The sequence below is a fragment of the Lepidochelys kempii genome, chromosome 16 (genome assembly GCF_965140265.1).
Source record: "Lepidochelys kempii isolate rLepKem1 chromosome 16, rLepKem1.hap2, whole genome shotgun sequence".
NCBI classification, from domain to species: domain Eukaryota; kingdom Metazoa; phylum Chordata; order Testudines; family Cheloniidae; genus Lepidochelys; species Lepidochelys kempii.
Window position 1 is genome coordinate 17,501 of NC_133271.1, and position 27,003 is coordinate 44,503.

Sequence of the window (27,003 nt, forward strand, 5' to 3'; positions counted from 1 at the left end):
TTGGAGGAGAAGGTATTTGTGTGTGTTTGGTTTTGTGTTTGTGGTATCTATATGTGAAGGGGCTTTTTGCTGGGAGAGAAGCTGAGCCCTGATTAGGGGGCGGGGCTTCACTGACCAGGGGTCTTATAAAGGTAGCAGCCAGTCAGGCAGCGGCACAGACAGCTGCAACGGCACAGGAGCTAGCAAACAGAGCTGTAAACAGGGGAGTTTGAGTGGGAGTTCTGTTGGAGAAGAAGGTATTTGTGTGTGTTTGGTTTTGTATTGGTAGTATCTGTGTGTGTAGGGGCTTGGAGGGGCTTTGTGCTAAGAGAGAAGCTGAGCCCTAATTAGGGGGCGGGGCTTCACTGACTAGGGGTCCTATAAAGGTAGCAGCCAGTCAGGCAGCGGCACAGGAGCTAGCAAACAGAGCTGTAAACAGGGGAGTTTGAGTGGGAGTTCTGTTGGAGGAGAAGGTATTTGTGTGTGCTTGGTTTTGTATTGGTAGTATCTGTATGTGTAGGGGCTCGGAGGGGCTTTGTGCTGGGAGAGAAGATGAGCCCTGATTAGGGGGCGGGGCTTCGCTGACTAGGGGTCCTATGAAGGTAGCAGCCAGTCAGGCAGCGTCACAGACAGCTGCAGGGGCACAGGAGCTAGCAAACAGAGCTGTAAACAGGGGAGTTTGAGTGGGAGTTCTGTTGGAGGAGAAGGTAGTTGTGTGTGTTTGGTTTTGTATTGGTAGTATCTGTATGTGTAGGGGCTTTGTGCTTGGAGAAAAGCTGAGCCCTTATTAGGGGGCGGGGCTTCACTGACTAGGGGTCCTATAAAGGGAGCAGCCAGTCAGGCAGCAGCACAGACAGCTACAGCGGAACAGGAGCTAGCAAACAGAGCTGTAAACAGGGGACTTTGAGAGGGAGTTCTGTTGGAGGAGAAGGTATTTGTGTGTGTTTGGTTTTGTATTGGTAGTATCTCTATGTGTAGGGGCTTTGTGCTGGGAGAGAATCTGAGCCCTGATTAGGGGGCGGGGCTTCACTGACTAGGGGTCCTATAAAGGTAGCAGCCAGTCAGGCAGCAGCACAGACGGCTGCAGCGGCACTGGAGCTAGCAAATAGAGCTGTAAATAGGGGAGTTTGAGTGGGAGTTCTGTTGGAGGAGAAGGTATTTGTGTGTGTTTGGTTTTGTATTGGTGGTATCTGTATGTGTAGGGGCTTTGTGCTGGGAGAGAAGCTGAGCCCTGATTAGGGGGCTGGGCTTCACTGACTAGGCGTCCTATGAAGGGAGCAGCCAGTCAGGCTGCTGCACAGACAGCTGCAGCGGTACAGGAGCTAGCAAACAGAGCTGTAAACAGGGGAGTTTGAGTGGGAGTTCTGTTGGAGGAGAAGGTATTTGTGTGTGTTTGGTTTTGTGTTGGTGGTATCTGTATGTGTAGGGGCTTTGTGCTGAGAGAGAAGCTGAGCCCTGATTAGGGGGAAGGGCTTCACTGACTATGGGTCCTATAAAGGGAGCAGCCAGTCAGGCAGCGACACAGACAGCTGCAGCGGTACAGGAGCTAGCAAACAGAGCTGTAAACAGGGGACTTTGAGAGGGAGTTCTGTTGGAGGAGAAGGTATTTGTGTGTGTGTTTCGTTTTGTATTGGTAGTATCTGTATGTGTAGAGGCTTGGACGGGCTTTGTGCTGGGAGCGAAGCTGGGCCTTGATTAGGGGGCGGGGCTTCACTGACTAGGGGTCCTATAAAGGTAGCAGCCAGTCAGGCAGCGGCACAGGAGCTTGCAAACAGAGCTGTAAACAGGGGAGTTTGAGTGGGAGTTCTGTTGGAAGAGAAGGTATTTGTGTGTGTTTGGTTTTGTATTGGTAGTATCTGTATGTGTAGGGTCTTTGTGCTGGGAGAAAAGCTGAGCCCTGATTAGGGGGCGGGGCTTCACTGACTAGGGGTCCTATAAAGGGAGCAGCGAGTCAGGCAGGGGCACAGACAGCTGCAGCAGCACAGGAGCTAGCAAACAGAGCTGTAAACAGGGGAGTTTGAGTGGGAGTTCTGTTGGAGGAGAAGGTATTTGTGTGTGTGTTTGGTTTTGATTTGGTGGTATCTGTATGTGTAGGGGCTTTGTGCTGGGAGAGAAGCTGAGCCCTGATTAGGGGGCGGGGCTTCACTGACCAGGGGTTCTATAAAGGTAGCAGCCACTCAGGCAGCGGCACAGACAGCTGCAGTGGCACAGGAGCTTGCAAACTGAGCTGTAAACAGGGGAGTTTGAGTGGGAGTTCTGTTGGTGGAGAAGGTATTTGTGTGTGTGTTTGGTTTTGATTTGGTGGTATCTGTATGTGTAGGGGCTTTGTGCTGGGAGAGAAGCTGAGCCCTGATTAGGGGGCGGGGCTTCACTGACTAGGAGTCCTAGAAAGGTAGCAGCCAGTCAGGCAGCGGCACAGGAGCTAGCAAACAGAGATGTAAACAGGGGAGTTTAGGTGGGAGTTAGGTTGGAGGAGAAGGTATTTGTGTGTGTTTGGTTTTGTATTGGTGGTATCTGTATGTGTAGGGGCTTTGTGCTGGGAGAGAAGCTGAGCCCTGATTAGAGGGCGGGGCTTCACTGACTAGTGGTCCTATAAAGGGAGCAGCCAGTCAGGCAGCTGCACAGACAGCTGCAGCGGTACAGGAGCTAGCAAACAGAGCTGTAAACAGGGGAGTTTGATTGGGAGTTCTGTTGGAGGAGAAGGTATTTGTGGGTGTTTGGTTTTGTGTTTGTGGTATCTGTATGTGTAGGGGCTTTTTGCTGGGAGAGAAGCTGAGCCCTGATTAGGGGGCGGGGCCTCACTGACCAGGGGTCCTATAAAGGTAGCAGCCAGTCAGGCAGCGGCACAGACAGCTGCAGTGGCACAGGATCTTGCAAACTGAGCTGTAAACAGGGGAGTTTGAGTGGGAGTTCTGTTGGAGGAGAAGGTATTTGTGTGTGTTTTGTTTTGTATTGGTGGTATCTGTATGTGTAGAGGCTTGGAGGGGCTTTGTGCTGGGAGAGAAGCTGAGCCCAGATTAGGGGCCGAGGCTTCACTGACGAGGGGTCCTATAAAGGGAGCAGCCAGTCAGGCAGCCACACAGACAGCTGCAGCGGTACAGGAGCTAGCAAACAGAGCTGTAAACAGGGGAGTTTGAGTGGGAGTTCTGTTGGAGGAGAAGGTATTTGTGTGTGTGTTTGGTTTTGTATTCTTAGTATCTGTATGTGTATGGGCTTTGTGCTGGGAGAGAAGCTGAGCCCTGATTAGGGGGCGGGGCTTCCCTGACTAGGGGTCCTATAAAGGTTGCAGCCAGTCAGGCAGCGGCACAGGAGCTATCAAACAGAGCTGTAAACAGGGGAGTTTGAGTGGGAGTTCTGTTGGAGTAGAAGGCATTTGTGTGTGTTTGGTTTTGTATTGGTAGTATCTGTGTGTGTAGGGGCTTTGTGCTGGGACAGAAGCTGAGCCCAGATTAGGGGGCGGGGCTTCACTGACTAGGGGTCCTATAAAGGTAGCAGCCACTCAGGCAGCGGCACAGACAGCTGCAGCGGCCCAGGAGCTAGCAAACAGAGCTGTAAACAGGCGAGTTTGAGTGGGAGTTCTGTTGGAGGAGAAGGTACTTGTGTGTGTTTGGTTTTGTATTGGTGGTATCTGTATGTGGAGGGGCTTTGTGCTGGGAGAGAAGCTGAGCCCTTATTAGGGGGCGGGGCTTCCCTGACTAGGGGTCCTATAAAGGTAGCAGCCAGTCAGGCAGCGGCACAGGAGCTAGCAAACAGAGCTGTAAACAGGGGTGTTTGAGTGGGAGTTCGGTTGGCGGAGAAGGTATTTGTGTGTGTTTGGTTTTGTATTGGTGGTATCTGTATGTGTAGGGTCTTTGTGCTGGGAGAAAAGCTGAGCCTTGATTAGGGGGCGGGGCTTCACTGACCAGGGGTCTTATAAAGGGAGCAGCCAGTCAGGCAGCGACACAGACAGCTACAGCGGTACAGGAGCTAGCAAACAGAGCTGTAAACAGGCGAGTTTGAGTGGGAGTTCTGTTGGAGGAGAAGGTATTTGTGTGTGTTTGGTTTTGTATTGGTGGTATCTGTATGTGTAGGGGCTTTTTGCTGGGAGAGAAGCTGAGCCCTGATTAGGGGGCGGGGCTTCACTGACTAGGAGTCCTAGAAAGGTAGCAGCCAGTCAGGCAGCGGCACAGGAGCTAGCAAACAGAGCTGTAAACAGGGGAGTTTGAGTGGGAGTTCTGTTGGAGTAGAAGGCATTTGTGTGTGTTTGGTTTTGTATTGGTAGTATCTGTGTGTTTAGGGGCTTTGTGCTGGGAGAGAAGCTGAGCCCTGATTAGGGGGCGGGGTTTCCCTGACTAGGGGTCCTATAAAGGTAGCAGCCAATCAGGCAGCGGCACAGACAGCTGCAGCGGCACAGGAGCTCGCAAACAGAGCTGTAAACAGGGGAGTTTGACTGGGAGTTCTGTTGGAGGAGAAGGTATTTGTGTGTGTTTGGTTTTGTATTGGTGGTATCTGTATGTGTAGGGGCTTTGTCCTGGGAGAGAAGCTGAGCCCTTATTAGGGGGCGGGGCTTCCCTGACTAGGGGTCCTATAAAGGTAGCAGCCAGTCAGGCAGCAGCACAGGAGCTAGCAAACAGAGCTGTAAACAGGGGAGTTTGAGTGGGAGTTCTGTTGGAGGAGAAGGTATTTGTGGGTGTTTGGTTTTGTATTGGTAGTATCTGTATGTGGAGGGGCTTTGTGCTGGGAGAGAATCTGAGCCCTGATTAGGGGGCGGGGCTTCCCTGACTAGGGGTCCTATAAAGGTAGCAGCCAGTCAGGCAGCGGCACAGGAGCTAGCAAACAGAGCTGTAAACAGGGGACTTTGAGTGGGAGTTCTGTTGGAGGAGAAGGTATTTGTGTGTGTTTGGTTTTGTATTGGTAGTATCTGTATGTGTAGGGGCTTTGTCCTGGGAGAGAAGCTGAGCCCTGATTAGGGGGCGGGGCTTCCCTGGCTAGGGGTCCTATAAAGGTAGCAGCCAGTCGGGCAGCGGCACAGGAGCTAGCAAACAGAGCTGTAAACAGGGGAGTTTGAGTGGGAGTTCTGTTGGAGGAGAAGGTATTTGTGTGTGTTTGGTTTTGTATTGGTAGTATCTGTATGTGTAGGGTCTTTGTGCTGGGAGAAAAGCTGAGCCCTGATTAGGGGGCGGGGCTTCACTGACTAGGGGTCCTATAAAGGGAGCAGCCAGTCAGGCAGGGGCACAGACAGCTGCAGCAGCACAGGAGCTAGCAAACAGAGCTGTGAACAGGGGAGTTTGAGTGGGAGTTCTGTTGGAGGAGAAGGTATTTGTGTGTGTCTGGTTTTGTATTGGTGGTATCTGTATGTGTAGAGGCTTGGAGGGGCTTTGTGCTGGGAGAGAAGCTGAGCCCTGATTAGGGGGCGGGGCTTCACTGACGAGGGGTCCTATAAAGGGAGCAGCCAGTCAGGCAGCGACACAGACAGCTGCAGCGGTACAGGAGCTAGCAAACAGAGCTGTAAACAAGGGAGTTTGAGTGGGAGTTCTGTTGGAGGAGAAGGTATTTGTCTGTGTGTTTGGTTTTGTATTGGTAGTATCTGTATGTGTAGAGGCTTTGTGCTGGGAGAGAAGCTGAGCCCTGATTAGGGGGCGGGCTTCACTGACTAGGAGTCCTAGAAAGGTAGCAGCCAGTCAGGCAGCGGCACAGGAGCTAGCAAACAGAGATGTAAACAGGGGAGTTGGAGTGGGAGTTCTTTTGGAGAAGGAATTTGTGTGTGTTTGGTTTTGTATTGGTGGTATCTGTATGTGTAGGGGCTTTGTGCTGGGAGAGAAGCTGAGCCCTGATTAGGGGGCGGGGCTTCACTGACTAGTGGTCCTATAAAGGGAGCAGCCAGTCAGGCCGCTGCACAGACAGCTGCAGCGGTACAGGAGCTAGCAAACAGAGCTGTAAACAGGGGAGTTTGAGTGGGAGTTCTGTTGGAGGAGAAGGTATTTGTGTGTGTTTGGTTTTGTGTTTGTGGTATCTGTATGTGTAGGGGCTTTTTGCTGGGAGAGAAGCTGAGCCCTGATTAGGGGGCGGGGCTTCACTGACCAGGGGTCCTATAAAGGTAGCAGCCAGTCAGGCAGCGGCACAGACAGCTGCAGTGGCACAGGATCTTGCAAACTGAGCTGTAAACAGGGGAGTTTGAGTGGGAGTTCTGTTGGAGGAGAAGGTATTTGTGTGTGTTTTGTTTTGTATTGGTGGTATCTGTATGTGTAGAGGCTTGGAGGGGCTTTGTGCTGGGAGAGAAGCTGAGCCCTGATTAGGGGCCGAGGCTTCACTGACGAGGGGTCCTATAAAGGGAGCAGCCAGTCAGGCAGCCACACAGACAGCTGCAGCGGTACAGGAGCTAGCAAACAGAGCTGTAAACAAGGGAGTTTGAGTGGGAGTTCTGTTGGAGGAGAAGGTATTTGTGTGTGTGTTTGGTTTTGTATTGGTAGTATCTGTATGTGTAGAGGCTTGGACGGGCTTTTTGCTGGGAGAGAAGCTGAGCCCTGATTAGGGGGCGGGGCTTCACTGACTAGGAGTCCTAGAAAGGTAGCAGCCAGTCAGGCAGCGGCACAGGAGCTAGCAAACAGAGCTGTAAACAGGGGAGTTTGAGTGGGAGTTCTGTTGGAGGAGAAGGTATTTGTGTGTGTTTGGTTTTGTGTTTGTGGTATCTGTATGTGTAGGGGCTTTTTGCTGGGAGAGAAGCTGAGCCCTGATTAGGGGGCGGGGCTTCACTGACCAGGGGTCCTATAAAGGTAGCAGCCAGTCAGGCAGCGGCACAGACAGCTGCAGTGGCACAGGATCTTGCAAACTGAGCTGTAAACAGGGGAGTTTGAGTGGGAGTTCGGTTGGAGGAGAAGGTATTTGTGTGTGTTTGGTTTTGTATTGGTGGTATCTGTATGTGTAGGGGCTTTGTGCTGGGAGAGAAGCTGAGCCCTGATTAGGGGGCGGGGCTTCACTGACTAGGGGTCCTATAAAGGGAGCAGCGAGTCAGTCAGCTGCACAGACAGCTGCAGCGGTACAGGAGCTAGCAAACAGAGCTGTAAACAGGGGAGTTTGAGTGGGAGTTCTGTTGGAGGAGAAGGTATTTTTGTGTGTTTGGTGTTGTATTGGTAGTATCTGTATGTGTAGGGTCTTTGTGCTGGGAGAAAAGCTGAGCCTTGATTAGGGGGCGGGGCTTCACTGACCAGGGGTCTTATAAAGGGAGCAGCCAGTCAGGCAGCGACACAGACAGCTACAGCGGTACAGGAGCTAGCAAACAGAGCTGTAAACAGGCGAGTTTGAGTGGGAGTTCTGTTGGAGGAGAAGGTATCTGTGTGTGTTTGGTTTTGTATTGGTGGTATCTGTATGTGTAGGGGCTTTTTGCTGGGAGAGAATCTGAGCCGTGATTAGGGGGCGGGGCTTCACTGACTAGGGGTCCTAGAAAGGTATCAGCCAGTCAGGCGGCCGCACAGACAGCTGCAGCGGCACAGGAGCTAGCAAACAGAGCTGTAAACAGGCGAGTTTGAGTGGGAGTTCTGTTGGAGGAGAAGGTACTTGTGTGTGTTTGGTTTTGTATTGGTGGTATCTGTATGTGGAGGGGCTTTTTGCTGGGAGAGAAGCTGAGCCCTGATTAGGGGGCGGGGCTTCACTGACTAGGAGTCCTAGAAAGGTAGCAGCCAGTCAGGCAGCGGCACAGGAGCTAGCAAACAGAGCTGTAAACAGGGGAGTTTGAGTGGGAGTTCGGTTGGAGTAGAAGGTATCTGTGTGTGTTTGGTTTTGTATTCTTAGTATCTGTATGTGTATGGGCTTTGTGCTGGGAGAGAAGCGGAGCCCTGATTAGGGGGCGGGGCTTCACTGACTAGGGGTCCTATAAAGGTTGCAGCCAGTCAGGCAGCGGCACAGGAGCTATCAAACAGAGCTGTAAACAGGGGAGTTTGAGTGGGAGTTCTGTTGGAATAGAAGGTATCTGTGTGTGTTTGGTTTTGTATTCTTAGTATCTGTATGTGTATGGGCTTCGTGCTGGGAGAGAAGCTGAGCCCTGATTAGGGGGCGGGGCTTCCCTGACTAGGGGTCCTATAAAGGTTGCAGCCAGTCAGGCAGCGGCACAGGAGCTATCAAACAGAGCTGTAAACAGGGGAGTTTGAGTGGGAGTTCTGTTGGAGTAGAAGGCATTTGTGTGTGTTTGGTTTTGTATTGGTAGTATCTGTGTGTGTAGGGGCTTTGTGCTGGGAGAGAAGCTGAGCCCTGATTAGGGGGCGGGGTTTCCCTGACTAGGGGTCCTATAAAGGTAGCAGCCAATCAGGCAGCGGCACAGACAGCTGCAGCGGCACAGGAGCTAGCAAACAGAGCTGTAAACAGGCGAGTTTGAGTGGGAGTTCTGTTGGAGGAGAAGGTATTTGTGTGTGTTTGGTTTTGTATTGGTGGTATCTGTATGTGTAGGGGCTTTTTGCTGGGAGAGAAGCTGAGCCCTGATTAGGGGGCGGGGCTTCACTGACTAGGAGTCCTAGAAAGGTAGCAGCCAGTCAGGCAGCGGCACAGGAGCTAGCAAACAGAGCTGTAAACAGGGGAGTTTGAGTGGGAGTTCGGTTGGAGGAGAAGGTATTTGTGTGTGTTTGGTTTTGTATTGGTGGTATCTGTATGTGTAGGGGCTTTTTGCTGGGAGAGAAGCTGAGCCGTGATTACGGGGCGGGGCTTCACTGACTAGGGGTCCTAGAAAGGTATCAGCCAGTCAGGCGGCCGCACAGACAGCTGCAGAGGCACAGGAGCTAGCAAACAGAGCTGTAAACAGGGGAGTTTGAGTGGGAGTTCTGTTGGAGTAGAAGGTATCTGTGTGTGTTTGGTTTTGTATTGGTGGTATCTGTATGTGTAGGGGCTTTGTGCTGGGAGAGAAGCTGAGCCCTGATTAGGGGGCGGGGCTTCCCTGACTAGGGGTTCTATAAAGGTTGCAGCCAGTCAGGCAGCGGCACAGGAGCTATCAAACAGAGCTGTAAACAGGGGAGTTTGAGTGGGAGTTCTGTTGGAGTAGAAGGCATTTGTGTGTGTTTGGTTTTGTATTGGTAGTATCTGTGTGTGTAGGGGCTTTGTGCTGGGAGAGAAGCTGAGCCCAGATTAGGGGGCGGGGCTTCACTGACTAGGGGTCCTATAAAGGTAGCAGCCAGTCAGGCAGCGGCACAGACAGCTGCAGCGGCAAAGGAGCTAGCAAACAGAGCTGTAAACAGGGGAGTTTGAGTGGGAGTTCTGTTGGAGGAGAAGGTACTTGTGTGTGTTTGGTTTTGTATTGGTGGTATCTGTATGTGCAGGGGCTTTGTGCTGGGAGAGAAGCTGAGCCCTGATTAGGGGGCGGGGTTTCCCTGACTAGGGGTCCTATAAAGGTAGCAGCCAATCAGGCAGCGGCACAAACAGCTGCAGCGGCACAGGAGCTCGCAAACAGAGCTGTAAACAGGGGAGTTTGACTGGGAGTTCTATAGGAGGAAAAGGTATTTGTGTGTGTTTGGTTTTGTATTGGTGGTATCTGTATGTGTAGGGGCTTTGTCCTGGGAGAGAAGCTGAGCCCTTATTAGGGGGCGGGGCTTCCCTGACTAGGGGTCCTATAAAGGTAGCAGCCAGTCAGGCAGCAGCACAGGAGCTAGCAAACAGAGCTGTAAACAGGGGAGTTTGAGTGGGAGTTCTGTTGGAGGAGAAGGTATTTGTGGGTGTTTGGTTTTGTATTGGTAGTATCTGTATGTGGAGGGGCTTTGTGCTGGGAGAGAATCTGAGCCCTGATTAGGGGGCGGGGCTTCCCTGACTAGGGGTCCTATAAAGGTAGCAGCCAGTCAGGCAGCAGCACAGGAGCTAGCAAACAGAGCTGTAAACAGGGGAGTTTGAGTGGGAGTTCTGTTCGAGGAGAAGGTATCTGTGTGTGTTTGGTTTTGTATTGGTAGTATCTGTATGTGTAGGGTCTTTGTGCTGGGAGAAAAGATGAGCCTTGATTAGGGGGCGGGGCTTCACTGACCAGGGGTCTTATAAAGGGAGCAGCCAGTCAGGCAGCGACACAGACAGCTACAGCGGTACAGGAGCTAGCAAACAGAGCTGTAAACAGGCGAGTTTGAGTGGGAGTTCTGTTGGAGGAGAAGGTATCTGTGTGTGTTTGGTTTTGTATTGGTGGTATCTGTATGTGTAGGGGCTTTTTGCTGGGAGAGAATCTGAGCCGTGATTAGGGGGCGGGGCTTCACTGACTAGGGGTCCTAGAAAGGTATCAGCCAGTCAGGCGGCCGCACAGACAGCTGCAGCGGCACAGGAGCTAGCAAACAGAGCTGTAAACAGGGGAGTTTGAGTGGGAGTTCTGTTGGAGTAGAAGGTATCTGTGTGTGTTTGGTTTTGTATTCTTAGTATCTGTATGTGTATGGGCTTTGTGCTGGGAGAGAAGCTGAGCCCTGATTAGGGGGCGGGGCTTCACTGACTAGGGGTCCTATAAAGGTTGCAGCCAGTCAGGCAGCGGCACAGGAGCTATCAAACAGAGCTGTAAACAGGGGAGTTTGAGTGGGAGTTCTGTTGGAGTAGAAGGTATTTCTGTGTGTTTGGTTTTGTATCGGTAGTATCTGTGTGTGTAGGGGCTTTGTGCTGGGACAGAAGCTGAGCCCATTTTAGGGGGCGGGGCTTCACTGACTAGGGGTCCTATAAAGGTAGCAGCCACTCAGGCAGCGGCACAGACAGCTGCAGCGGCACAGGAGCTAGCAAACAGAGCTGTAAACAGGGGAGTTTGAGTGGGAGTTCTGTTGGAGTAGAAGGTATTTGTGTGTGTTTGGTTTTGTATTGGTGGTATCTGTATGTGTAGGGGCTTTTTGCTGGGAGAGAAGCTGAGCCCTGATTAGGGGGCGGGGCTTCACTGACTAGGAGTCCTAGAAAGGTAGCAGCCAGTCAGGCAGCGGCACAGGAGCTAGCAAACAGAGCTGTAAACAGGGGAGTTTGAGTGGGAGTTCGGTTGGAGGAGAAGGTATTTGTGTGTGTTTGGTTTTGTATTGGTGGTATCTGTATGTGTAGGGGCTTTTTGCTGGGAGAGAAGCTGAGCCGTGATTACGGGGCGGGGCTTCACTGACTAGGGGTCCTAGAAAGGTATCAGCCAGTCAGGCGGCCGCACAGACAGCTGCAGCGGCACAGGAGCTAGCAAACAGAGCGGTAAAAAGGGGAGTTTGAGTGGGAGTTGTGTTGGAGTAGAAGGTATCTGTGTGTGTTTGGTTTTGTATTCTTAGTATCTGTATGTGTATGGGCTTTGTGCTGGGAGCGAAGCTGAGCCCTGATTAGGGGGCGGGGCTTCCCTGACTAGGGGTGCTATAAAGGTTGCAGCCAGTCAGGCAGCGGCACAGGAGCTATCAAACAGAGCTGTAAACAGGGGAGTTTGAGTGGGAGTTCTGTTGGAGTAGAAGGCATTTGTGTGTGTTTGGTTTTGTATTGGTAGTATCTGTGTGTGTAGGGGCTTTGTGCTGGGACAGAAGCTGAGCCCAGATTAGGGGGCGGGGCTTCACTGACTAGGGGTCTTATAAAGGTAGCAGCCACTCAGGCAGCGACACAGACAGCTACAGCGGTACAGGAGCTAGCAAACAGAGCTGTAAACAGGCGAGTTTGAGTGGGAGTTCTGTTGGAGGAGAAGGTACTTGTGTGTGTTTGGTTTTGTATTGGTGGTATCTGTATGTGTAGGGGCTTTTTGCTGGGAGAGAAGCTGAGCCCTGATTAGGGGGCGGGGCTTCACTGACTAGGAGTCCTAGAAAGGTAGCAGCCAGTCAGGCAGCGGCACAGGAGCTAGCAAACAGAGCTGTAAACAGGGGAGTTTGAGTGGGAGTTCGGTTGGAGTAGAAGGTATCTGTGTGTGTTTGGTTTTGTATTCTTAGTATCTGTATGTGTATGGGCTTTGTGCTGGGAGAGAAGCTGAGCCCTGATTAGGGGGCGGGGCTTCACTGCTAGGGGTCCTATAAAGGTTGCAGCCAGTCAGGCAGCGGCACAGGAGCTATCAAACAGAGCTGTAAACAGGGGAGTTTGAGTGGGAGTTCTGTTGGAGTAGAAGGCATTTGTGTGTGTTTGGTTTTGTATTGGTAGTATCTGTGTGTGTAGGGGCTTTGTGCTGGGAGAGAAGCTGAGCCCTGATTAGGGGGCGGGGTTTCCCTGACTAGGGGTCCTAAAAAGGTAGCAGCCAATCAGGCAGCGGCACAGACAGCTGCAGCGGCACAGGAGCTCGCAAACAGAGCTGTAAACAGGGGAGTTTGAGTGGGAGTTCTGTTGGAGGAGACGGTATTTGTGTGTGTTTGGTTTTGTATTGGTGGTATCTGTATGTGTAGGGGCTTTTTGCTGGGAGAGAAGCTGAGCCCTGATTAGGGGGCGGGGCTTCACTGACTAGGAGTCCTAGAAAGGTAGCAGCCAGTCAGGCAGCGGCACAGGAGCTAGCAAACAGAGCTGTAAACAGGGGACTTTGAGTGGGAGTTCTGTTGGAGGAGGAGGTATTTGTGTGTGTCTTTGGTTTTGTATTGGTAGTATCTGTATGTGTAGTGGCTTTGTGCTGGGACAGAAGATGAGCCCTGATTAGGGGGCGGGGCTTCCCTGACTAGGGGTCCTATAAAGGTAGCAGCCAGTCAGGCAGCGGCACAGGAGCTAGCAAACAGAGCTGTAAACAGGGGAGTTTGAGTGGGAGTTCTGTTGGAGGAGAAGGTATTTGTGTGTGTATGGTTTTGTATTGGTGGTATCTGTATGTGTAGGGGCTTTGTCCTGGGAGAGAAGCTGAGCCCTGATTAGGGGGCGGGGCTTCCCTGGCTAGGGGTCCTATAAAGGTAGCAGCCAGTCAGGCAGCGGCACAGGAACTAGCAAACAGAGCTGTAAACAGGGGAGTTTGAGTGGGAGTTCTGTTGGAGGAGAAGGTATTTGTGTGTGTTTGGTTTTGTATTGGTAGTATCTGTATGTGTAGGGTCTTTGTGCTGGGAGAAAAGCTGAGCCCTGATTAGGGGGCGGGGCTTCACTGACTAGGGGTCCTATAAAGGGAGCAGACAGTCAGGCAGGGGCACAGACAGCTGCAGCAGCACAGGAGCTAGCAAACAGAGCTGTAAACAGGGGAGTTTGAGTGGGAGTTCTGTTGGAGGAGAAGGTATTCGTGTGTGTTTGGTTTTGTATTGGTAGTATCTGTATGTGTAGGGTCTTTGTGCTGGGAGAAAAGCTGAGCCCTGATTAGGGGGCGGGGCTTCACTGACTAGGGGTCCTATAAAGGGAGCAGCCAGTCAGGCAGGGGCACAGACAGCTGCAGCAGCACAGGAGCTAGCAAACAGAGCTGTAAACAGGGGAGTTTGAGTGGGAGTTCTGTTGGAGGAGAAGGTATTTGTGTGTGTCTGGTTTTGTATTGGTGGTATCTGTATGTGTAGAGGCTTGGAGGGGCTTTGTGCTGGGAGAGAAGCTGAGCCCTGATTAGGGGGCGGGGCTTCACTGACGAGGGGTCCTATAAAGGGAGCAGCCAGTCAGGCAGCGACACAGACAACTGCAGCGGTACAGGAGCTAGCAAACAGAGCTGTAAACAAGGGAGTTTGAGTGGGAGTTCTGTTGGAGGAGAAGGTATTTGTCTGTGTGTTTGGTTTTGTATTGGTAGTATCTGTATGTGTAGAGGCTTGGACGGGCTTTGTGCTGGGAGCGAAGCTGGGCCTTGATTAGGGGGCGGGGCTTCACTGACTAGGGGTCCTATAAAGGTAGCAGCCAGTCAGGCAGCGGCACAGGAGCTAGCAAACAGAGCTGTAAACAGGGGAGTTTGAGTGGGAGTTCTGTTGGAAGAGAAGGTATTTGTGTGTGTTTGGTTTTGTATTGGTAGTATCTGTATGTGTAGGGTCTTTGTGCTGGGAGAAAAGCTGAGCCCTGATTAGGGGGCGGGGCTTCACTGACTAGGGGTCCTATAAAGGGAGCAGCCAGTCAGGCAGGGGCACAGACATCTGCAGCAGCACAGGAGCTAGCAAACAGAGCTGTAAACAGGGGAGTTTGAGTGGGAGTTCTGTTGGAGGAGAAGGTATTTGTGTGTGTTTTGTTTTGTATTGGTAGTATCTGTATGTGTAGAGGCTTTGTGCTGGGAGAGAAGCTGAGCCCTGATTAGGGGGCGGGGCTTCACTGACCAGGGGTCTTATAAAGGGAGCAGCCAGTCAGGCAGCGACACAGAGAGCTACAGCGGTACAGGAGCTAGCAAACAGAGCTGTAAACAGGCGAGTTTGAGTGGGAGTTCTGTTCGAGGAGAAGGTATTTGTGTGTGTTTGGTTTTGTATTGGTAGTATCTGTGTGTGTAGGGGCTTTGTGCTGGGACAGAAGCTGAGCCCAGATTAGGGGGCGGGGCTTCACTGACTAGGGGTCCTATAAAGGTAGCAGCCACTCAGGCAGCGGCACAGACAGCTGCAGCGGCACAGGAGCTAGCAAACAGAGCTGTAAACAGGCGAGTTTGAGTGGGAGTTCTGTTGGAGGAGAAGGTATTTGTGTGTGTTTGGTTTTGTATTGGTGGTATCTGTATGTGTAGGGGCTTTTTGCTGGGAGAGAAGCTGAGCCCTGATTAGGGGGCGGGGCTTCACTGACTAGGAGTCCTAGAAAGGTAGCAGCCAGTCAGGCAGCGGCACAGACAGCTGCAGCGGCAAAGGAGCTAGCAAACAGAGCTGTAAACAGGGGAGTTTGAGTGGGAGTTCTGTTGGAGGAGAAGGTACTTGTGTGTGTTTGGTTTTGTATTGGTGGTATCTGTATGTGCAGGGGCTTTGTGCTGGGAGAGAAGCTGAGCCCTGATTAGGGGGCGGGGTTTCCCTGACTAGGGGTCCTATAAAGGTAGCAGCCAATCAGGCAGCGGCACAAACAGCTGCAGCGGCACAGGAGCTCGCAAACAGAGCTGTAAACAGGGGAGTTTGACTGGGAGTTCTGTAGGAGGAGAAGGTATTTGTGTGTGTTTGGTTTAGTATTGGTGGTATCTGTATGTGTAGGGGCTTTGTCCTGGGAGAGAAGCTGAGCCCTTATTAGGGGGCGGGGCTTCCCTGACTAGGGGTCCTATAAAGGTAGCAGCCAGTCAGGCAGCAGCACAGGAGCTAGCAAACAGAGCTGTAAACAGGGGAGTTTGAGTGGGAGTTCTGTTGGAGGAGAAGGTATTTGTGGGTGTTTGGTTTTGTATTGGTAGTATCTGTATGTGTAGTGGCTTTGTGCTGGGACAGAAGATGAGCCCTGATTAGGGGGCGGGGCTTCCCTGACTAGGGGTCCTATAAAGGTAGCAGCCAGTCAGGCAGCAGCACAGGAGCTAGCAAACAGAGCTGTAAACAGGGGAGTTTGAGTGGGAGTTCTGTTGGAGGAGAAGGTATTTGTGTGTGTTTGGTTTTGTATTGGTGGTATCTGTATGTGGAGGGGCTTTGTGCTGGGAGAAAAGCTGAGCCTTGATTAGGGGGCGGGGCTTCACTGACCAGGGGTCTTATAAAGGGAGCAGCCAGTCAGGCAGCGGCACAGACAGCTACAGCGGTACAGGAGCTAGCAAACAGAGCTGTAAACAGGCGAGTTTGAGTGGGAGTTCTGTTGGAGGAGAAGGTATTTGTGTGTGTTTGGTTTTGTATTGGTGGTATCTGTATGTGTAGGGGCTTTTTGCTGGGAGAGAAGCTGAGCCCTGATTAGGGGGCGGGGCTTCACTGACTAGGAGTCCTAGAAAGGTAGCAGCCAGTCAGGCAGCGGCACAGGACCTAGCAAACAGAGCTGTAAACAGGGGAGTTTGAGTGGGAGTTCGGTTGGAGGAGAAGGTATTTGTGTGTGTTTGGTTTTGTATTGGTGGTATCTGTATGTGTAGGGGCTTTTTGCTGGGAGAGAAGCTGAGCCGTGATTACGGGGCGGGGCTTCACTGACTAGGGGTCCTAGAAAGGTATCAGCCAGTCAGGCGGCCGCACAGACAGCTGCAGCGGCACAGGAGCTAGCAAACAGAGCTGTAAACAGGGGAGTTTGAGTGGGAGTTCTGTTGGAGTAGAAGGTATCTGTGTGTGTTTGGTTTTGTATTCTTAGTATCTGTATGTGTATGGGCTTTGTGCTGGGAGAGAAGCTGAGCCCTGATTAGGGGGCGGGGCTTCCCTGACTAGGGGTCCTATAAAGGTTGCAGCCAGTCAGGCAGCAGCACAGGAGCTATCAAACAGAGCTGTAAACAGGGGAGTTTGAGTGGGAGTTCTGTTGGAGTAGAAGGCATTTGTGTGTGTTTGGTTTTGTATTGGTAGTATCTGTGTGTGTAGGGGCTTTGTGCTGGGAGAGAAGCTGAGCCCAGATTAGGGGGCGGGGCTTCACTGACTAGGGGTCCTATAAAGGTAGCAGCCAGTCAGGCAGCGGCACAGACAGCTGCAGCGGCAAAGGAGCTAGCAAACAGAGCTGTAAACAGGGGAGTTTGAGTGGGAGTTCTGTTGGAGGAGAAGGTACTTGTGTGTGTTTGGTTTTGTATTGGTGGTATCTGTATGTGCAGGGGCTTTGTGCTGGGAGAGAAGCTGAGCCCTGATTAGGGGGCGGGGTTTCCCTGACTAGGGGTCCTATAAAGGTAGCAGCCAATCAGGCAGCGGCACAAACAGCTGCAGCGGCACAGGAGCTCGCAAACAGAGCTGTAAACAGGGGAGTTTGACTGGGAGTTCTGTTGGAGGAGAAGGTATTTGTGTGTGTTTGGTTTTGGATTGGTGGTATCTGTATGTGCAGGGGCTTTGTGCTGGGAGAGAATCTGAGCCCTGATTAGGGGGCGGGGCTTCCCTGACTAGGGGTCCTATAAAGGTAGCAGCCAGTCAGGCAGCGGCACAGACAGCTGCAGCGGCACAGGAGCTAGCAAACAGAGCTGTAAACAGGGGAGTTGGAGTGGGAGTTCTGTTGGAGTAGAAGGTATTTGTGTGTGTTTGGATTTGTATTGGTGGTATCTGTATGTGGAGGGGCTTTGTGCTGGGAGAGAAGCTGAGCCCTGATTAGGGGGCGGGGCTTCCCTGACTAGGGGTCCTATAAAGGTTGCAGCCAGTCAGGCAGCGGCACAGGAGCTAGCAAACAGAGCTGTAAACAGGGGAGTTTGAGTGGGAGTTCTGTTGGAGGAGAAGGTACTTGTGTGTGTTTGGTTTTGTATTGGTGGTATCTGTATGTGGAGGGGCTTTGTCCTGGGAGAGAAGCTGAGCCCTTATTAGGGGGCGGGGCTTCCCTGACTAGGGGTCCTATAAAGGTAGCAGCCAGTCAGGCAGCAGCACAGGAGCTAGCAAACAGAGCTGTAAACAGGGGAGTTTGAGTGGGAGTTCGGTTGGAGGAGAAGGTATTTGTGTGTGTTTGGTTTTGTATTGGTGGTATCTGTATGTGTAGGGTCCTTGTGCTCGGAGAAAAGCTGAGCCTTGATTAGGGGGCGGGGCTTCACTGACCAGGGGTCTTATAAAGGGAGCAGCCAGTCAGGCAGCGACACAGACAGCTACAGCGGTACAGGAGCTAGCAAACAGAGCTGTAAACAGGCGAGTTTGAGTTGGAGTTCTGTTGGAGGAGAAGGTATTTGTGTGTGTTTGGTTTTGTATTGGTGGTATCTGTATGTGTAGGGGCTTTTTGCTGGAGAGAAGCTGAGCCCTGATTAGGGGGCGGGGCTTCACTGACTAGGAGTCCTAGAAAGGTAGCAGCCAGTCAGGCAGCGGCACAGACAGCTACAGCGGCACAGGAGCTAGCAAACAGAGCTGTAAACAGGGGAGTTTGAGTGGGAGTTCTGTTGGAGTAGAAGGTATCTGTGTGTGTTTGGTTTTGTATTCTTAGTATCTGTATGTGTATGGGCTTTGTGCTGGGAGAGAAGCTGAGCCCTGATTAGGGGGCGGGGCTTCCCTGACTAGGGGTCCTATAAAGGTTGCAGCCAGTCAGGCAGCGGCACAGGAGCTATCAAACAGAGCTGTAAACAGGGGAGTTTGAGTGGGAGTTCTGTTGGAGTAGAAGGTACTTGTGTGTGTTTGGTTTTGTATTGGTGGTATCTGTATGTGCAGGGGCTTTGTGCTGGGAGAGAAGCTGAGCCCTGATTAGGGGGCGGGGTTTCCCTGACTAGGGGTCCTATAAAGGTAGCAGCCAATCAGGCAGCGGCACAAACAGCTGCAGCGGCACAGGAGTTCGCAAACAGAGCTGTAAACAGGGGAGTTTGACTGGGAGTTCTGTTGGAGGAGAAGGTATTTGTGTGTGTTTGGTTTTGTATTGGTGGTATCTGTATGTGTAGGGGCTTTGTCCTGGGAGAGAAGCTGAGCCCTTATTAGGGGGCGGGGCTTCCCTGACTAGGGGTCCTATAAAGGTAGCAGCCAGTCAGGCAGCGGCACAGGAGCTACCAAACAGAGCTGTAAACAGGGGACTTTGAGTGGGAGTTCTGTTGGAGGAGGAGGTATTTGTGTGTGTCTTTGGTTTTGTATTGGTAGTATCTGTATGTGTAGTGGCTTTGTGCTGGGACAGAAGATGAACCCTGATTAGGGGGCGGGGCTTCCCTGACTAGGGGTCCTATAAAGGTAGCAGCCAGTCAGGCAGCGGCACAGGAGCTAGCAAACAGAGCTGTAAACAGGGGAGTTTGAGTGGGAGTTCTGTTGGAGGAGAAGGTATTTGTGTGTGTTTGGTTTTGTATTGGTGGTATCTGTATGTGTAGGGGCTTTGTCCTGGGAGAGAAGCTGAGCCCTGATTAGGGGGCGGGGCTTCCCTGGCTAGGGGTCCTATAAAGGTAGCAGCCAGTCAGGCAGCGGCACAGGAACTAGCAAACAGAGCTGTAAACAGGGGAGTTTGAGTGGGAGTTCTGTTGGAGGAGAAGGTATTTGTGTGTGTTTGGTTTTGTATTGGTGGTATCTGTATGTGTAGAGGCTTTGTGCTGGGAGAGAAGCTGAGCCCTGATTAGGTGGCGGGGCTTCACTGACTAGGGGTCCTATAAAGGTAGCAGCCAGTCAGGCAGCGGCACAGACAGCTGCAGCGGCACAGGAGCTAGCAAACAGAGCTGTAAACAGGGGAGTCTGAGTGGGAGGTCTGTTGGAGGAGTAGGTATTTGTGGGTGTTTGGTTTTGTATTGGTAGTATCTGTATGTGTAGGGGCTTTGTGCTGGGACAGAAGATGAGCCCTGATTAGGGGGCGGGGCTTCCCTGACTAGGGGTCCTATAAAGGTAGCAGCCAGTCAGGCAGCGGCACAGGAGCTAGGAAACAGAGCTGTAAACAGGGGAGTTTGAGTGGGAGTTCTGTTGGAGGAGAAGGTATTTGTGTGTGTTTGGTTTTGTATTGGTGGTATCTGTATGTGTAGAGGCTTGGAGGGGCTTTGTGCTGGGAGAGAAGATGAGCCCTGATTAGGTGGCGGGGCTTCACTGACTGGGGTCCTATAAAGGTAGCAGCAAGTCAGGCAGCAGCACAGACAGCTGCAGCGGCACAGGAGCTAGCAAACAGAGCTGTAAACAGGGGAGTTTGAGTGGGAGTTCCGTTGGAGGAGAAGGTATTTGTGTGTGTGTCGGTGTTTGGTTTTGTATTGTTAGTATCTGTATGTGTAGGGGCTTTGTGCTGGGAGAGAATCTGAGCCCTGATTAGGGGGCGGGGCTTCCCTGACTAGGGGTCCTATAAAGGTAGCAGCCAGTCAGGCAGCGGCACAGGAGCTAGCAAACAGAGCTGTAAACAGGGGAGTTTGAGTGGGAGTTCTGTTGGAGGAGAAGGTATTTGTGTGTGTCTTTGGTTTTGTATTGGTAGTATCTGTATGTGTAGGGGCTTTGTGCTGGGACAGAAGATGAGCCCTGGTTAGGGGGCGGGGCTTCCCTGACTAGGGGTCCTATAAAGGTAGCAGCCAGTCAGGCTGCGGCACAGGAGCTAGCAAACAGAGCTGTAAACAGGGGAGTTTGAGTGGGAGTTCTGTTGGAGGAGAAGGTATTTGTGTGTGTTTGGTTTTGTATTGGTGGTATCTGTATGTGTAGGGGCTTTGTGCTGGGAGAGAATCTGAGGCCTGATTAGGGGGCGGGGCTTGACTGACTAGGGGTCCTATAAAGGTAGCAGCCAGTCAGGCAGCGGCACAGACAGCTGCAGCAGCACAGGAGCTAGCAAACAGAGCTGTAAACAGGGGAGTTTGAGTGCGAGTTCTGTTGAAGGAGAAGGTATTTGTGTGTGTTTGGTTTTGTATAGGTGGTATCTGTATGTGTAGAGGCTTGGAGGGTCTTTGTGCTGGGAGAGAAGCTGAGACCTGATTAGGGGGCGGGGCTTCACTGACTAGGGGTCCTATAAAGGTAGCAGCCAGTCAGGCAGCGGCACAGACAGCTGCAGTGGCACAGGAGCTGGCAAACAGAGCTGTAAACAGGGGAGTCTGAGTGGGAGTTCCCTTGGAGGAGAAGGTATTTGTGTGTGTTTGGTTTTGTTTTGGTAGTATCTGTATGTGTAGGGGCTTTGTGCTGGGACAGAAGCTGAGCCCTGATTAGGGGGCGGCCTTCCCTGACTAGGGGTCCTATAAAGGTAGCAGCCAGTCAGGCAGCAGCACAGGAGCTAGCAAACAGAGCTGTAAACAGGGGAGTTTGAGTGGGAGTTCTGTTGGAGTAGAAGGTATTTGTGTGTGTTTGGTTTTGTATTGGTGGTATCTGTATGTGTAGGGGCTTTGTCCTGGGAGAGAAGATGAGCCCTTATTAGGGGGCGGGGCTTCCCTGGCTAGGGGTCCTATAAAGGTAGCAGCCAGTCAGGCAGCGGCACAGGAGCTAGCAAAGAGAGCTGTAAACATGGGAGTTTGTGTGGGAGTTCTGTTGGAGGAGAAGGTACTTGTGTGTGTTTGGTTTTGTATTGGTGGTATCTGTATGTGCAGGGGCTTTGTGCTGGGAGAGAAGCTGAGCCCTGATTAGGGGGTGGGGCTTCACTGACTAGGGGTCCTATAAAGGTAGCAGCCAGTCAGGCAGCGGCACAGGAGCTATCAAACAGAGCTGTAAACAGGGGAGTTTGAGTGGGAGTTCTGTTGGAGTAGAAGGTATCTGTGTGTGTTTGGTTTTGTATGCTTAGTATCTGTATGTGTATGGGCTTTGTGCTGGGAGAGAAGCTGAGCCCTGATTAGGGGGCGGGGCTTCACTGACTAGGGGTCCTATAAAGGTTGCAGCCAGTCAGGCAGCGGCACAGGAGCTAGCAAACAGAGCTGTAAACAGGGGAGTTTGAGTGGGAAATCTTTTGGAGGAGAAGGTATTTGTGTGTGTTTGGTCTTGTATTGTTAGTATCTGTATGTGTAGGGGCTTTGTGTTGGGAGAGAAGCTGAGCCCCGATTAGGGGGCGGGGCTTCCCTGACTACGGGTCCTATAAAGGTAGCAGCCAGTCAGGCAGCGGCACAGGAGCTAGCAAACAGAGCTGTAAACAGGGGAGTTTGAGTGGGAGTTCTGTTGGAGGAGTAGGTATTTGTGCGTGTTTGGTTTTGTATTGGTAGTATCTGTATGTGGAGGGGCTTTGTGCTGGGAGAGAATCTGAGCCCTGATTAGGGGGCGGGGCTTCCCTGACTAGGGGTCCTATAAAGGTAGCAGCCAATCAGGGAGCGGCACAGACAGCTGCAGCGGCACAGGAGCTAACAAACAGAGCTGTAAACAGGGGAGTTTGAGTGGGAGTTCTGTTGGAGGAAAAGGTATTTGTGTGTGTTTGGTTTTGTATTGGTAGTATCTGTGTGTGTAGGGGCTCTGTGCTGGGACAGAAGCTGAGCCCTGATTAGGGGGCGGGGCTTCCCTGACTAGGGGTCCTATAAAGGTAGCAGCCAGTCAGGCAGCGGCACAGGAGCTAGCAAACAGAGCTGTAAACAGGGGAGTTTGAGTGGGAGTTCTGTTGGAGGAGTAGGTATTTGTGCGTGTTTGGTTTTGTATTGGTAGTATCTGTATGTGTAGGGGCTTTGTGCTGGGAGAGAATCTGAGGCCTGATTAGGGGGCGGGGCTTGACTGACTAGGGGTCCTATAAAGGTAGCAGCCAGTCAGGCAGCGGCACAGACAGTTGCAGCAGCACAGGAGCTAGCAAACAGAGCTGTAAACAGGGGAGTTTGAGTGGGAGTTCTGTTGAAGGAGAAGGTATTTGTGTGTGTTTGGTTTTGTATAGGTGGTATCTGTATGTGTAGGGGCTTTGTGTTGGGAGAGAAGCTGAGCCCTGATTAGGGGGCGGGGCTTCCCTGACTAGGGGTCCTATAAAGGTTGCAGCCAGTCAGGCAGCGGCACAGGAGCTATCAAACAGAGCTGTAAACAGGGGAGTTTGAGTGGGAGTTCTGTTGAAGGAGAAGGTATTTGTGTGTGTTTGGTTTTGTATAGGTGGTATCTGTATGTGTAGGGGCTTTGTGTTGGGAGAGAAGCTGAGCCCTGATTAGGGGGCGGGGCTTCACTGACAAGGGGTCCTACAAAGGTAGCAGCCAGTCAGGCAGCGGCACAGGAGCTAGCAAACAGAGCTGTAAACAGGGGAGTTTGAGTGGGAATTCTGTTGGAGGAGAAGGTATTTGTGTGTGTTTGGTTTTGTATTGGTAGTATCTGTGTGTGTAGGGGCTTTGTGTGAGACAGAAGCTGAGCCCTGATTAGGGGGCGGGGCTTCACTGACTAGGGGTCCTATAAAGGTAGCAGCCAGTAAGGCAGCGGCACAGGAGCTAGCAAACAGAGCTGTAAACAGGGGAGTTTGAGTGGGAATTCTGTTGGAGGAGAATGTATTTGTGTGTGTTTGGTTTTGTATTGGTGGTATCTGTATGTGTAGAGGCTTGGAGGGTCTTTGTGCTGGGAGAGAAGCTGAGCCCTGATTAGGGGGCGGGGCTTCACTGACTAGGGGTCCTATAAAGGTAGCAGCCAGTCAGGCAGCGGCACAGACAGCTGCAGTGGCACAGGAGCTAGCAAACAGAGCTGTAAACAGGGGAGTTGGAGTGGGAGTTTTGTTGGAGTAGAAGGTATTTGTGTGTGTTTGGTTTTGTATTGGTAGTATCTGTATGTGTAGGGGCTTTGTCCTGGGAGAGAAGATGAGCCCTTATTAGGGGGCGGGGCTTCCCTGGCTAGGGGTCCTATAAAGGTAGCAGCCAGTCAGGCAGCGGCACAGGAGCTAGCAAAGAGAGCTGTAAACATGGGAGTTTGTGTGGGAGTTCTGTTGGAGGAGAAGGTACTTGTGTGTGTTTGGTTTTGTATTGGTGGTATCTGTATGTGCAGGGGCTTTGTGCTGGGAGAGAAGCTGAGCCCTGATTAGGGGGTGGGGCTTCACTGACTAGGGGTCCTATAAAGGTAGCAGCCAGTCAGGCAGCGGCACAGGAGCTATCAAACAGAGCTGTAAACAGGGGAGTTTGAGTGGGAGTTCTGTTGGAGTAGAAGGTATTTGTGTTCTTTTGGTTTTGTATTGGTAGTATCTGTGTGTGTAGGGGCTTTGTGCTGGGACAGAAGCTGAGCCCTGCTTGGGGGCGGGGCTTCACTGACTAGGGGTCCTATAAAGGTAGCAGCCAATCAGGGAGCGGCACAGACAGCTGCAGCGGCACAGGAGCTAGCAAACAGAGCTGTAAACAGGGGAGTTTGAGTGGGAGTTCGGTTGGAGGAGAAGGTATTTGTGTGTGTGTGTGTGTGTTTGGTTTTGTTTTGGTAGTATCTGTATGTGTAGGGGCTTTTTGCTGGGAGAGAAGCTGAGCCCTGATTAGGGGGCGGGTCTTCCCTGACTAGGGGTCCTATAAAGGTAGCAGCCAGTCAGGCAGCGGCACAGGAGCTAGCACACAGAGATGTAAACAGGGGAGTTTGAGTGGGAGTTCTGTTGGAGGAAAAGGTATTTGTGTGTGTTTGGATTTGTATTGGTAGTATTTGTATGTGTAGAGGCTTTGTGCTGGGAGAGAAGCTGAGCCCTGATTAGGGGGCGGGGCTTCCCTGACTAGGGGTCCTATAAAGGTTGCAGCCAGTCAGGCAGCGGCACAGGAGCTAGCAAACAGAGCTGTAAACAGGGGAGTTTGAGTGGGAGTTCTTTTGGAGGAGAAGGTATTTGTGTGTGTTTGGTTTTGTATTGTTAGTATCTGTATGTGTAGGGGCTTTGTGCTGGGAGAGAAGCTGAGCCCTGATTAGGGGCGGGGCTTCCCTGACTAGGGGTCCTATAAAGGTAGCAGCCAGTCAGGCAGCGGCACAGGAGCTAGCAAACAGAGCTGTAAACAGTGGAGTTTGAGTGGGAGTTCTGTTGGAGGAGAAGGTATTTGTGTGTGTTTGGTTTTGTATTGGTAGTATCTGTATGTGTAGGGGCTTTGTGCTGGGAGAGAAACTGAGCCCTGATTAGGGGGCGAGGCTTCCCTGACTAGGGGTCCTATAAAGGTAGCAGCCAGTCAGGCAGCGGCACAGGAGCTAGCAAACAGAGCAGTAAACAGGCGATTTTGAGTGGGAGTTCTGTTCGAGGAAAAGGTATTTGTGTGTGTGTTTGGTTTTGTATTGGCAGTATCTGTATGTGTAGGGGCTTTGTGCTGGGAGAGAAGCTGAGCCCTGATTAGGGGCGGGGCTTCCCTGACTAGGGGTCCTATAAAGGTAGCAGCCAGTCAGGCAGCGGCACAGGAGCTAGCAAACAGAGCTGTAAACAGTGGAGTTTGAGTGGGAGTTCTGTTGGAGGAGAAGGTATTTGTGTGTGTTTGGTTTTGTATTGGTAGTATCTGTATGTGTAGGGGCTTTGTGCTGGGAGAGAAACTGAGCCCTGATTAGGGGGCGGGGCTTGACTGACTAGGGGTCCTATAAAGGTAGCAGCCAGTCAGGCAGCGGCACAGACAGCTGCAGCGGCACAGGAGCTAGCAAACAGAGCTGTAAAGAGGAAAGTTGGAGTGGGAGTTCTGTTGGAGGAGAAGGTATTTGTGTGTGTTTGGTTTTGTATTGGTAGTATCTGTATGTGTAGGGGCTTTGTGCTGGGAGAGAAGCTGAGCCCTGATTAGGGGGCGGGGCTTGACTGACTAGGGGTCCTATAAAGGTTCAGCCAGTCAGGCAGTAGCACAGACAGCTGCAGCGGCACAGGAGCTAGCAAACAGAGCTGTAAACAGGCGGGTTTGAGTGGGAGTTCTGTTGGAGGAGAACGTATTTGTGTGTGTGTTTGGTTTTGTATTGGTGGTATCTGTATGTGTAGAGGCTTGGAGGGTCTTTGTGCTGGGAGAGAAGCTGAGCCCTGATTAGGGGGCGGGGCTTCACTGACTAGGGGTCCTATAAAGGTAGCAGCCAGTCAGGCAGCGGCACAGACAGCTGCAGCGGCACAGGAGCTAGCAAACAGAGCTGTAAACAGGGGATTTTGAGTGGGAGTTCTGTTGGAGTAGAAGGTATTTGTGTGTGTTTGGTTTTGTATTGGTAGTATCTGTGTGTGTAGGGGCTTTGTGCTGGGACAGAAGCTGAGCCCTGATTAGGGGGCGGCCTTCACTGACTAGGGGTCCTATAAAGGTAGTAGCCAGTCAGGCAGCGGCACAGACAGCTGCAGCGGCACAGGAGCTAACAAACAGAGCTGTAAACAGGGGAGTTTGAGTGGGAGGAGAAGGTATTTGTGTGTGTTTGGTTTTGTATTGTTAGTGTCTGTGTGTGTAGGGGCTTTGTGCTGGGACAGAAGCTGAACCCTGATTAGGGGGCGGGGCTTCACTGACTAGGGGTCCTATAAAGGTAGCAGCCAGTCAGACAGCGGCACAGACAGCTGCAGCGGCACAGGAGCTAACAAACAGAGCTGTAAACGGGGAGTTTGAGTGGGAGGAGAAGGTATTTGTGTGTGTTTGGTTTTGTATTGTTAGTGTCTGTGTGTGTAGGGGCTTTGTGCTGGGACAGAAGCTGAACCCTGATTAGGGGGCGGGGCTTCCCTAACTAGGGGTCCTATAAAGGTAGCAGCCAGTCAGGCAGCGGCACAGGAGCTACAAACTGAGCTGTAAACAGGGGAGTTTGAGTGGGAGTTCTGTTGGAGGAGAAGGTATTTGTGTGTGTTTGGTTTTGTATTGGTAGTATCTGTATGTGAAGGGGCTTTGTGCTGGGAGAGAAGCTGAGCCGTGATTAGGGGGCGGGGCTTCACTTGGGGTCCTAGAAAGGTATCAGCCAGTCAGGCAGCGGCACAGGAGCTAACAAACAGAGCTGTAAACAGGGGAGTTTGAGTGGGAGTTCTTTTGGAGGAGTAGATATTTGTGGGTGTTTGGTTTTGTATTGGTAGTATCTGTATGTGTAGGGGCTTTGTGCTGGGAGAGAAGCTGAGGCCTGATTAGGGGGCGAGGCTTGACTGACTAGGGGTCCTATAAAGGTAGCAGCCAGTCAGGCAGCGGCACAGACAGCTGCAGCGGCACAGGAGCTAGCAAACAGAGCTGTAAACAGGGGATTTTGAGTGGGAGTTCTGTTGGAGTAGAAGGTATTTGTGTGTGTTTGGTTTTGTATTGGTAGTATCTGTGTGTGTAGGGGCTTTGTGCTGGGACAGAAGCTGAGCCCTGATTAGGGGGCGGGGCTTCACTGACTAGGGGTCCTATAAAGGTAGCAGCCAGTCAGGCAGCAGCACAGGAGCTAGCAAACAGAGCTGTAAACAGGGGAGTTTGAGTGGGAGTTCTGTTGGAGGAGACGGTATTTGTGTGTGTCTTTGGTTTTGTATTGGTAGTATCTGTATGTGTAGGGGCTTTGTGCTGGGACAGAAGATGAGCCCTGATTAGGGGGCGGGGCTTCCCTGACTAGGGGTCCTATAAAGGTAGCAGCCAGTCAGGCAGCGGCACAGGAGCTAGCAAACAGAGCTGTAAACAGGGGAGTTTGAGTAGGAGTTCTGTTGGTGGAAAAGGTATTTGTGTGTGTGTTTGGTTTTGTATTGGTGGTATCTGTATGTGTAGAGGCTTGGAGGGGCTTTGTGCTGGGAAAGAAGCTGAGCCCTGGTTAGGGGGCGGGGCTTCCCTGACTAGGGGTCCTATAAAGGTAGCAGCCAGTCAGGCAGCAGCACAGGAGCTAGCAAACAGAGCTGTAAACAGGGGAGTTTGAGTGGGAGTTCTGTTGGAGGAGTAGGTATTTGTGGGTGTTTGGTTTTGTATTGGTAGTATCTGTGTGTGTAGGGGCTTTGTGCTGGGACAGAAGCTGAGCCCTGATTAGGGGGCGGCCTTCACTGACTAGGGGTCCTATAAAGGTAGCAGCCAGTCAGGCAGCGGCACAGACAGCTGCAGCGGCACAGGAGCTA